Source organism: Bos taurus, chromosome 11, assembly GCF_002263795.3.
Source record: "Bos taurus isolate L1 Dominette 01449 registration number 42190680 breed Hereford chromosome 11, ARS-UCD2.0, whole genome shotgun sequence".
NCBI lineage: Eukaryota > Metazoa > Chordata > Mammalia > Artiodactyla > Bovidae > Bos > Bos taurus.
This window is the reverse complement of record NC_037338.1, coordinates 21113060-21126718: the sequence shown is the minus strand read 5'-3', so window position 1 is coordinate 21126718 and position 13659 is coordinate 21113060.

Below are 13659 nucleotides of genomic sequence, written 5' to 3'. Positions count from 1 at the left end.
TTAGTTGACTTCTGGACTGGTCCAGAATTTTTCCAGACTATGATCCTGAAAAATGGTGCAAGGTGGTAAATTTGAGTTCCTGCAAATCTGCAAATGTAGATTTAAAAAAACTGAGTTAGAGGACTGTCAAACAATACAGGAAACACCAACAGTTAACCAGTTTTTCCCTCACAACTTGGGATTTGGGTTCCATATAATCCTTGAAGTGTATTGTTTCTAATATTATCATTTCAAATAGTCCTTACCCAAACCTTCACTCAGGCTTCCCTGGTGGCTCAGAGGGTAAGCGTCTGCCTGCAATGCAGGAGACCTGGGTTCGATCCCTGGGTCAGGAAGATCCCCTGGAGAAGGAAGTGGAAACCCACTCCAGTACTCTTGCCTGGAAAATCCCATGGACAGAGAACCCTGGAAGACTACAGTCCATGGGACTGCAAAGAGTTGGACACACTGAGCAACTTCACTTCACTTCAAACCTTCACTCACTGAATGATTGGCTTATGATATTAAGGTGGCTTTTGTAGATAATATTTTGCCATCTAATCTACAAAATCTAATCTAACCTCTAAGTCCTCTATAAATCTACAAAGAACTAATACAAATAGTAATTATTGTTATTGTGCTGCTGCTGCTGCTAAGTCACTTCAGTCGTGTCCGACTCTGTGTGACCCCAGAGACGGCAGCCCACCAGGCTCCCCCATCCCTGGGATTCTCCAGGCAAGAACACTGGAGTGGGTTGCCATTTCCTTCTCCAATGCATGAAAGTGAAAAGGGAAAGGAAGTCGCTCAGTCGTGTCTGACTCTTAGCGACCCCATGGACTGCAGCTCGCCAGGCTCCTCCATCCATGGGATTTTTCAGGCAAGAGTACTGGAGTGGGGTGCCATTGCCTTCTCCGATTGTTATTGTAATGTGAAGGAAAATATTTGAATTCCTAAAAACTCAGCCCCAAAGAGATATTTGTGACAATGGGTCATGTGCATTTTAAGCCTAGTGTCTATATTGCAGAATGAAAGACTTTGGCCTCTATCTTCTATACATAAAATTCTACAGGTAGTTGCTAGCCTCAAGCTTACCCCTCAAGTTAGCCCCTTTAAAGCCATGAGTGAAAAATAAAATAAAATAAAGCCATGAGTGAGACAGGGCCACTTCCCTCCCTTCTCTCCCCTCTCCCTTTAGTCTTCTAACTAAAGGCTCATTACCAGATTTGCTGATACAAATCACTGACTTCTAGCAAACTGAACCAAGCCCATTACCTAAACAAGTTCTCAGACAGGCCCTCTCCTGTATCTTGTCCTCAGTGAGTTCAGAGGGTGTGGCTTTTCCTTTCCCTGGTCAACTCTTATCCTTGTTCCCCCTGGAGCTTCTCATCTCCAGTTGACATCCTTTCTCTCACATTCTCTGCTCCTTTGGCTGTGCCATGTGGCACATGGGATCTTACTTCCTTGGCCAGGGATTAAACCCATGCCCTCTGCACTGGAAACATGGCAGTCTTAACCACTGGACCACCAGGGAGGTCCCTAAATTTTGTCTTTTAATTTGAAAGCCTTCAGATAGGTTTTCTCTCTTCTTTACAACTAGTTTCCACCACTTTTACTATTTTACACACTTGACTGATTCATGTGTTTAACATTTCCTGCCTAATTCTTATAGGAAATTTGAGGTTTTGACTCTGGAATAGTCCCTACTGATAAATGAATAAATTAGCAGAGTAAATTATACCTTAATCTCTTTCGAGTTTGGTGAGAATCAGTCTCAATGTGTCTAGTCAACTGTTGGGCCAGTTAAAGGCCAGAAACAGGACTGTGAGTAGCAATGTCAAGGAAATGCCAGTTGCAGGATTTCTAGTTGGATCTCCATACAGACTTCTCCAGGTGATTTCAAGAGCTCATTGTCACCTTGCCCCCTTTTCAACTGTGCCCTCTGATACCATTTTATAGCTTGTTGTTACTCATATTTATATTTTGGCAGTTACTGTAGGTTGGTTCATTTAACAATCCTTTCCCACAACCTCCTAATGAGGCTTGAAAGCTAAAAATCTTCAGCTTCCCTTGACAGTAAAAGTGACCACAGGAATACTTCTGGCCAGTGAGACATACACAGAAGTACCTAAGAAAGCTGTCCCTTCCAAAACAAAACAGAAAATTCTCCTAAGGAGGCGAAAACCTTTTTGATCCTTTGATCATTTCTCCTCCAGCCCGCCTGGATGTGCGGTGGCCACTTTGCACTGAGGAAATATACATAAGAGCTACATGCCACACAGAAAGATAAAAGAAAGAAAAAGATCCACAGCAGACCTGAACTACCTATTTTATTTGGGACAAATAAACTCCTTTCTGTTTAAACAACTATTTCAAGTGTTTCCACCCCAACAAAATCCTTTTCTAATTTATCTCCCTAATAAAATCCTCAAGAGAGAGAGCCTGTTTTGTCTTTATAGTCTCAGAACTTTGTTCAATGCCTGCATATAACAGGCATTCAGCATAGATTTGTTTAGCCAATTAATAAATTTGCTGTTCTTTGGGAAAATCTGGGACAAAACAGAAAACAATAATTTAAGCAAAGAGTTACTTACTTCATAAGGGACCAAGATAAACTAAGAACAGAAAAAGCAAATTGATAGGTCAAATTTTAAATTGGCAAAGCAGGTAACAAAGGGACCTTTGCTTTTTTCAAGAAAGTAATTTAAATCCACTGCACTGAAGACTACAGTGTATTACTATCCTTACTAATAGTAGCAGTAGTAATAATAAAAATGCTATTAACTCAATCTTAATGAACATATAAACCACTATCCTTATTTTACAGCTAACGAAACTGAGGCACAAAAGCCCAAGGCCACCTAGCTAGTTAGTGACAGAGCTAGAATACAAACCCAGGCAGGCAGGTCGAAGCCTGCCCTCTTAACCACTGTATCATACTAATTAAATAATAGGGAATAACTCAAGTATAATTTGTCACCTAAAAGCCTATTTTCAGTTAGTGAGGAACATGCTTTTCAAAGTAAGTGTTCTAAAATACCAGCTTCCCATTGTGCTCCAGTTGGTTGTCTGGACACCCAAAGTACTAAGTTAATGTGTTTCACCCACGTGTTCTAGCAAACTAAACTCTCCCAGCAAATTCTGTCTCCAAGGGTAACTGTAAGAAGGATATACCCAGTCAGATATAATATTTTGGAAGTTAGGATTTTATCCTTAAAGCAGGTAAAACCAGAAGAAGCCCCATTCCTACAGGTGCTGTTTACTCTCAGTGTGGCTCATGAACAGTGGCAACAGCATAGATGCAAGTGGCTTAATGGTGTGGAAAAGCTGGTCTTCAGAGGAATTATACCTTATGGAGGGCAACTAAAGGGAAGCTATGCAGTAACTAAACTCTCCAGCAAACAACCTAGTCTTTTCTTTTTTTCTATCCAGTGAATTTATCCTCTTGTCCTCCTTCAATTATTTTCAGAAGGTTTATGTGTGTGTGGAAAGGAGGCCTCTTTCTTCCCTCTTTTGTGGCAAATCATAAGCCCATATTTGAGCTTCCTAATGAAAAAGGATAAAATAAAGCACTGATTACACAGGGGAAGATGTAGTCTCTGGTATAAAAAACCAACAAAAAGAATTGTGTACAAGGGGAAACCATTCAAGAGTCTATGCTATTCAGTACATCATTGTTTTGAAATGTCAAGATCTTAAAGTCTTTTTTCTTTCTTTAATAATTAAATAAAAACATTTACAGGGCACTGGGATTCCTAGTATAGCTACTTCCCCTATTTTATTTGTGAGCTGTCTACATTATTCAGTGAGATACTTAAAAAATACTTTTTTCTTTTCAAAAATGTTGCCTAACTGGTAAATTTATTACTTATAAGAGAGCCAGTATGTTTTAAAATGTACATCATGGAGTTAGAAGATGGTGGAGGAATAGGACAGGGAGACTACTTTCTCCCCTACAAATTCATCAAAAGATCATTTGAAAGCTGAGCAAATACCACAAAACAACTTCTGAATGCTGGCGGAGGACACCAGGCACCCAGAAAGGCAGCCCATTGTCTTCAAAAGGAGGTAGGACAAAATATAAAAGATAAAAAATCAGGTAAAACAGTTAGGGATGGATACCCATCCTGGGGAGGGAAACTTAAAAGAGGAGAAGTTTCCAAATACCAGGAAACTCTCTCACGGCAGGTCTGTGGGGAGTTTTGGAATCTTAGAGGGCAACATAACGGGAGGAAAAAAATAAATAAATAAAACCCACAGATTACACGCCTAACTGCAACTCCCAGCGGAGAAACAGCCCAGACGCTCACGTCCCACCACCAGCAAGCAGGGGCTGAACAGGGAGGCACGGGCGGCACTGCTAACGCCTGGGCCTGAATGCCTTGAGGGCAATCTGAGGGAGCTAATGTGAGATAGCAACCCAAACTGTGGGATAGCCAGAGAGAGAGAGGGAAAAAAAAAAAAAAAAAAGAGGAAAGAGAGAGAGAATTTTCCCATGAAAAGCTCTAACCTAAGACACTGCCGGCCCCGCTCACTGAACAAAGGACTGAGCAAATACCAGAGGAGAGCTAGTTGGCAGCGGACCGGCCCATCCCCCGCCGGAGGCAGGGAGGCAGGCGGGTCACAGCCAGAGCCAGAAGACAAGGGGCAAACTTGGCCCCAGAGACAGGCATCCCCTACCAAACTTCGAGCAGGCTCCCAGATGCTAACCAAGTCTTCCTGGGATCCTGGATGGCTGACGTCCACCAGGAAGGTCGCAGCCAGAGATCAGCTCTCCAGAGGAGACATATAGCACACTTGAGACAGCGCTCCTGCTGCACACCCAGGAAACCAAGCAGCTGGGACCAGGGAGGTGATAAGACACACCACCCCACCTGGGGAGAGTGCACTCACCAAACACCTGGTTGCCTGAGCTGCTAGGACCTGGGAAGGACACAAAACGCAGGCCCAACCAAGTCTGTGCCTTTGTGGAGTACCTGAGAACCTGAACCTGAGCAGCGTAGATCTGGGAAGTGCACACAACCCAGGGCCCTCTTTAGACAGTTCCTGCAGAGCACCCTGGAGCCTGAGCAGTGTAGACTGAGAAAGCACACATGCCGTGAGCGGGGGCAAAACCAGTGTGCCCCAGACACTGCAAGCACTCCCCACACATGCCAGTGATACTTGTTTGCCGTGTTCCTCCCTCTCCGCAGCACAATCGAACAAGTGTGCCTAAATAAATGACCACTTTGTTGCCCTCTTGGGTCAGAGCAAAAGCTAGACACTGAAGAGACTTGCAAACAGAGGAAGCCAAAACAAACAAAGAAGAGAGAACAGCTTTGGAAGGGACAGGTGCAACAGATTAAAACCCTACATTAAACCCAGGATTTTAATGTAGCCTTCCACTGGCTACATTGGAAGGGACCTATAGACCTTGACAAGAAGTATAAGGTGGAACAAGGAACTATCTGAAACCGAATTGACCACACTGCCCTCAACAGCTCCAGAGAAATGCCTAGATATATTTTACTATTATAATTTTTTGATTCTTAAGTGCTTTATTACTCCTTTTTCATTTTTAAAACCTACTATTACTTTGAAAAAAAAAGACCCTATTTTTAAAGCAAATTTCATATTTTTTTATATAACTTTTGTGATTGTTTTGTTTTGTTAATATTGTATTTTTGAGAGTCTAACCTCTATTCTAGATTTTTAATCTTTACTTTTTGGTATTTGTTATCAATTCTATACCTTTAAGAATCCAATCTTCAGTACCGATTTTTACTTAGGAGTGTGATTACTGGGTTGATTGCTCTCTCCCTTTTTGACTCTCCTTTTTCTCCCCCAAATCACCTCTATCTCCTCCCTCCCCCTTCTCTTCTCTGCTTAACTCTGTGAATCTCTTTGGGTGTTCCAGGCTGTGGAGAAAACTTAGGGAACTGATCACAGGCTAATTGGTTTCTCTCCTTTTGACTCCTCCTCCTCTCCTCCTGGTCACCTCTATCGCCTTCCTTCCTCTTCTCTTCTCTATGGAACCCCATGAACCTCTCTGAGTGTTCCAGACTGTGGAGAGCAAATAGGGAATTGATTACTGGCTAGACTGCTTCCCCTTTTGATTCCCCCTCTTTTCCTCGTGGTCACCTCTATCTCCCATCTCCCTCTTCTCTTCTTCATGTAACTCTGTGAACCTCTCTGGGAGTCCCTCACTGAGAATCTTTTCACCATTAAGCTAGATGTTTACCATCAGTGCTGTATGAATGGAGAAGTCTTAGGCTATTCTTATAAGAATAAGACTGAAAGCCAGAGGCAGGAGGCCTAAATCCAAAACTTGAGAACACCAGAAAACTCCTGACTCCAGGGACCAACAATCAACAAGAGCTCATCCAAAAGCCTTCATACCTACAATGAAACCAAGCTCCACCCAAGAGTCAACAAGTTTAAGAGCAAGACATACCAAGCTAATTCTCCAACAACGCAGGAACATAACCTGAGCACAAAAATACAGGTGGCCAAAAGTCACACCAAACCCACAGACATCTCAAAACTCACTACTGGACACTTCATTGCACGCCAGAGAGAAGAGATCCAGCTCCACCCACCAGAACACTGACACAAGCTTCCCTAACCATGAAACCTTGAAAGCCAGTCGGCCAACCCCACCCACAAGGAGGAATGTGCACAATAAAGAGGAACCACAAACTTCCAGCATGCAGAAAAGCCACCCCAAACACAGCAACCTAAATAAGATGAAAAGGCAGAGAAGTATTCAGCAGGTAAAGGAACATGATAAAAGCACACTAAACCAAACAAAAGAGGAGAAGATAGGGAGTCTACCTGACAAAGAATTCAGAATAATGATAGTAAAAATGATCCAAAAATTTGAAAACAAAATGGAGTTATAGGTAAATAGTCTGGAGACAAGGATTGAGAAGATGCAATAAAAGTTTAACAAGGACCTAGAAAAAATAAAAAAGAGTCAGTCAATAATGAATAATGCAATAACTGAGATCAAAAGCACTCTGGAGGGAACCAACGGTAGAATAACTGAGGCAGAAGATAGGATAAGTGAGGTGGAAGATAGAATAGTAGAAATAAATGAAGCAGAGAGGAAAAAAGAAATGAGGACAACCTCAGAGACCTCTGGGACAATGGTAAACACCCCAACATTCGAAAGTCCCAGAAGAAGAAGACAAAAAGAAAGGCCATGAGAAAATACTTGAGGGGATAATAGTTGAAAACGTCCCTAAAATGGGGAAGGAAATAGCCACAGAGATCCAAGAAACCCAGAGAGTCCCAAATAGGATAAACCCAAGGCAAAACACCCCAAGACATATATTAATCAAATTAACAAAGATCAAACACAAAGAACAAATATTAAAAGCAGCAAGGGAAAGACAACAAATAAACCACAAGGGGATCCCCACAAGGATAACAGCTTATCTTTCAATAGTAACTCTTCACGCCAGAAGGGAATGGCAGGACATCCTTAAAGTGATGAAAGAGAAAAACCTACAATCCAGATTACTGTACCCAGCAAGGATCTCATTCAAATATGATGGAAAAATCAAAAGCTTTACAGACAAGCAAAAGCTGAGAGAATTCAGGACCACCAAATCAGCTCTTCAACAAATGCTAAAGGATCTTCTCTAGACAGGAAACACAGAAAAGGTTTATAAACTCAAACCCAAAACAACAAAGTAAATGGCAATGGGATCATACTTATCAATAATTACCTTTAAATGTAAATGGGTTGAATGCCCCAATCAAAAGACAAAGACTGGGTGAATGGATACAAAAACAAGACCCCTATATATGCTGTCTACAAGAGACCCACCTCAAACCTAGGGACATATACAGACTGAAAGTGAAAGGCTGGAAAAAGATATTTCACTCAAATGGAGACCAAAAGAAAGCAGGCGTAGCAATACTGATGTCAGATAAAATAGACTTTGAAATAAAGGCTGTGAAAAGAAACAAAGAAGGACACTACATAATGATCAAAGCATCCACACAAAAAGAAGATATAACAATTATAAATATATATGCACCCAACATAGGAACACCACAATATGTAAGGCAAATGCTAACAAATATGAAAGGGGAAATTAACAGTAACACAATAATAGTGGGAGACTTTAATACCCCACTCACATCTATGGATAGATCAACTAAACAGAAAATTAGCAAGGAAACACAAACTTTAAATGATACAATGGACCAGTTAGACCTAATTGATATCTATAGGACATTTCACCCTAAAACAATGAAGTTCACCTTTTTCTCAAGTGCACACGGAACGTTTTCCAGGATAGATCACATCCTGGGCCATAAATCTAGCCTTGGTAAATTAAAAAAAAAAAAAAAATTGAAATCATCTCAAGCATCTTTTCTGATCACAATGCGATAAGATTAGATGTCAACTACAGGAAAAAAACTATTAAAAATACAAACATACGGAGGCTAAACAACACACTTCTGAATAACCAACAAATCACAGAATAAATAAAAATACACATAGGGCTGGACCAGCGGTTGCCTGGGTTGCGGAGATGGGCTCTGCGGGCGGTGGCAAATCTGGCCTAGTATGTGAAGTTGGCGGTGCCTGATGGCGCCTCTGACACGAAGCTGGGTGGGGTAGAGTAGAGGGTGGTAGTTGCGGCAGGTGGGAGAAGGAGGGAGGCGGCGGTGAATCACTTATAAATGACTCCGAAGCAGGACCTGGAGACTAAATTCCAGGAGGATAATGGTTATTCATGACCAAGAAGGAAAGACCTGAGACATGGAATGAGCGATTGCAGCCCTTCAGTATGACACAGATTCACATCAAGATAAAGATGATGTGCAAAGAAAACCCATGCCCCCAAAGAGATTACAGCCACTCCTCCAGACAGATCCAGCAGGAATAACCACAAAAGTCACCTTGGGGCCACTTAATAGAACAGGGTGAGAGCTCCATGACCCCAACAGCATTAAAGAAGTTACAGAAGACTGCCGTCTGTCCCTTATCACCCAATAAAGGTTTCTTGGGATTCACGTCTCAAGGAAAATTTGAAGTAGGAGATAGATGGTTCCTGGGCTGAACAGCTGGTGATTTTCAAATGGAGCAAAACTGAAGTTTGTCCTCAGCCAGACAAGAATGACGTATTTCCCTTCCTCCATTGTTAGGAGGGAATAAACTGATGGGGGAATTGTGCAGTGAAAAGGAAAAAAGAGGAATGAGTTTTTCTTTTTCACTGCTCTGAGAGCAAAGAAGATAAAGAACAGTGAGCAGGCCTGAACATTCCTAGTTTGTTTTACTTTAACTGCTCCTGGTTCTGAATGTCTGTAACTAAGTTTGCTTTTCTGCACCCTAACTCTGCAGGAGCCACACTTCACTTGACTCTGTGCTAAATACATCCTCTATCTGATGTTTACAACAGCCTTCCCCTTGTAGTTACATGTCAGAAAGAAGGCCTCAGAGCCACCAGACTGCCCAATGCAGTTAGGGGTTACTGATGCCAGTTTATGACTGCCTTTGAAATGATGCAAGAGGAAGAAATCATGGTCCTGTCACCTTTGTTTCCTCATCACCGGCTCCTGACTCCTCCTGACTGTGAGCACCTGCCTTAGGGACACAGTTGTTGAGGCAGGAGCATGCTGTGTTCCCCTCTCCACTACCTGAGAATAAAAGCCACTATTCTGTTTCTTCCAAAAAAAAAAAAAAAAAATACACATAGAAATGAATGAAAATGAAAACACAACAACCCAAAACCTATAGGATTCAGTAAAAGCAGTGCTAAGGGGAAGGTTCATAGCAATATAAACCTACCTCAAGAAATAGGAGAGAAATCAAATAAATAACCTAACTCTACACCTAAAGCAACTAGAAAAGGAAGAAATGAAGAACCCAAAATCACTGCAGATGGTGACTGCAGCCATGAAATTAAAAGACGCTTACTCTTTGGAAGGAAAGTTATGACCAACCTAGTTATGGATATTGAAAAGCAGAGACATTACTTTGCCAACAAAGGTCCATCTAGTCAAGGCTATGGTTCTTCCAGTGGTCATGTATGGATGTGAGAATTGGACTGTGAAGAAAGCTGAGCACCAAAGAATTGATGCTTTTGAACTGTGGTGTTGGAGAAGACACTTGAGAGGCCCTTGGACTGCAAGGAGATCCAACCAGTCCATTCTGAAGGACATCAACCCTGGGATTTCTTTGGAAGGAATGATGCTAAAGCTGAAACTCCAGTACTTTGGCCACCTCATGCAAAGAGTTGACTCATTGGAAAAGACTCTGATGCTAGGAGGGATTGGGGGCAGGAGGAGAAGGGGACGACAGAGGATGAGATGGCTGGATGGCATCACTGACTCCATGGACGTGAGTTTGAGTGAACTCCGGGAGCTGGTGATGGACAGGGAGGCCTGGCATGCTCGATTCATGGGGTTGCAAAGAGTTGGACACGACTGAGCGACTGAACTGAACTGAACTGAAGGGTTAGTAGAAGGAAAGAAATCACAAAAATTAGGGCAGAAATAAATGCAAAAGAAACAAAGGAGACTGTAGCAAAAATCAACAAAGCTAAAAGCTGGTTCTTTGAGAAGATAAAATAGACAAACCATTAGCCAGACTCATCAAGAAACAAAGGGATAAGAATCAAATCAACAAAATTAGAAATGAAAATGGAGAAATCACAACAGACAACACAGAAATACAAAGGATCATAAGGACTACTATCAGCAACTATATACCAATAAAATGGACAACTTGGAAGAAATGGACAAATTCTTAGAACTTTCCAAAACTGAACCAGGAAGAAATAGAAAATCTTAACAGATACATCACAAGCACAGAAATTGAAACCATAATCAGAAATCTTCCAACAAACAAGAGCCCAGGACCAGACAGCTTCACAGCTGAATTCTACCAAAAATTTAGAGAAGAGCTAACACCTATCCTGCTCAAACTCTTCCAGAAAATTGCAGAGGAAGGTAAACTTCCAAACTCACTTTATGAGGCCACCATCACCCTAATACCAAAACCAGACAAAGATGCCACAAAAAAAGAAAACTACAGGCCAATATCACTGATGAACATAGATGCAAAAATCCTCAAAAAAAAAATCTAGCAAACAGGATCCAACAACATATTAAAAAGATCATACATCATGAACAAGTGGGCTTTATCCCAGGGATGCAAGGATTCTTCAATATTTGCAAATCAATCAATGTGACACACCACATTAACAAATTACAAGATTAAAATCACATGGTTATTTCACTAGATGCAGAGAAAGCCTTTAACAAAATTCAACATCCATTTATGATAAAAACCCTCCAGAAATCAGGCATAGAAGGAACATACCTCAACATAATAAAAGCCATATATGATAAACCCACAGCAAACATTATCCTCAATGGTGAAAAATTGAAAGCATTTCCCCTAAAGTCAGGAACAAAACAAGGATGCCCACTCTCACCACTGCTATTCAACATAGTTTTGGAAGTTTTGGCCACAGCAGTCAGAGCAGAAAAAGAAATAAAAGGAATCCAGATTGGAAAAGAAGAAGTAAAACTCTTACTGTTTGCAGATGACATGATCCTCTACATAGAAAACCCTAAAGACTCCACCAGAAAATTACTAGAGCTAATCAATGAATACAGTAAAGTTTCAGGATATAAAATTAACACACAGAAATCCCTTGCATTCCTATACACTAACAATGAGGAAACAGAGAAATTAAGGAAACAATTCCATTCACCATTGCAAAGAAAAGAATAAAATACTTAGGAATAAATCTACTTAAAGAAACAAAAGACCTATATATAGAAAACTATAAAACACTGATGAAAGAAATCAAAGATAACACAAATAGATGGAGAAATATACCATGTTCATGGATTGGAAGAATCAATATAGTGAAAATGAGTATACTACCCAAAGCAATCTATAGATTCAATGCAATCCGTATCAAGCTACCAACGTATTTTTCAGAGAATTAGAACAAATAATTTCACAATTTGTATGGAATTACAAAAAACCTCGAATAGCCAAAGCAATCTTGAGAAAGAATGGAACTGGAGGAATCAACCTGCCTGACTTCAGGCTATGCTACAAAGCAACAGTCATCAAGACAGTATGGTACTGGCACAAAGACAGAAATACAGATCAATGGAACAAAATAGAAAGCCTAGAGATAAACCTACGCACCTATGGACACCTTATCCTTGACAAAGGAGGCAAGAATATACAATGGAGAAAAGACAATCTCTTTAACAAGTGGTGCCGGGAAAACCAGTCAACCATTTGTAAAACTAGTCAACCACTTTAATCCATTTTGAGTTTATTTTTGTGTATGAAACTAGAACACTTTCTAATACCGTACACAAAAATAAACTCAAAATGGATTAAAAATATAAATGTAATACCAGAAACTATAAAACTCGTAGAGGAAAATATTGGCAAAACACTCTCTGACGTAAATCATAGCAGGATTCTCTATGACCCACCTCCCAGAGTAATGGAAATAAAAGCAAAAATAAACAAATGGGAGCTAATTAAACTTAAAAGCTTTTGCACAACAAAGGAAACTCTAAGCAAGGTGAAAAGACAGCCTTCAGAATGGGAGAAAATTACAGCAAACAAAACAACTGACAAAGAATTAATCTCAAAAAAAATCTCAAAAATTAAGCAGCTCATGTATCTGAATTCCAGAAAAATAATCAACCCAATCAAAAAATGGGCCAAAGAACTAAATAGACATTTCTCCAAAGAAGACATACAGATGGCTAACAAACACCTGAAAAGATGCTCAACATCACTCATTATCAGAGAAAGGCAAATCAAAACCACAATGATGTAACATTCATGCCGGTCAGAATGGCTGCTATCAAAAAGTCTACAAACAATAAATGCTGGAGAAGGTGTGGAGAAAGGGGGACCCTCTTACACTGTTGGTGGGAATGCAAACTAATATAGCCACTATGGAGAACAGTGTGGAGATTCCTTAAAAAACTGGAAATAGAACTGCCATGTGACCCAGCAATCCCACTGCTGGGCATACACACTGAGGAAACTAGAATTGAAAGAGACACATGTACCCCAGTGTTAATCGCAGCACTGTTTACAATAGCTAGAACATGAAAGCAACCTAGATGTCCTCTGGCAGACGAATGGATAAGAAAGCTGTGGTAAATATATATAATGGAATATTACTCAGCTGTTAAAAAGAACACATTTGGATCAGTTCTAATGAGATTGATGAAACTGGAGCCTATTATACAGAGTGAAGTAAGTCAAAAAGAAAAACACCAGTACAGTATATTAATGCATATATGTGGAATTTAGAAAGATGATAATGATGACCCTATATGCGATACAGCAAAAGAGACAAAGATGTAAAGAACAGACTTTTGGACTCTAGGGGGAACGTGAGGGAGAGATGATTTGAGAGAATAGCATTGAAACATGTATATTACATATGTGAAACAGATTGCCAGTCTAGGTTCAATACATGAGACAGGACACTCAGGGCTGGTGCACTGGGATGACCCTGAGGGATGGGATGGGGAGGGAGGTGGGAGGGGGCTTCAGGATGGGGACACATATACACCCATAGCTGATTCATGTCAGTGTATGGCAAAAACCACTACAATATTGTAATTAGCCTCCAATTAAAATTAAAAAAAAATAAAATGTACATCATTTACCTTTCCTTTTTCAAG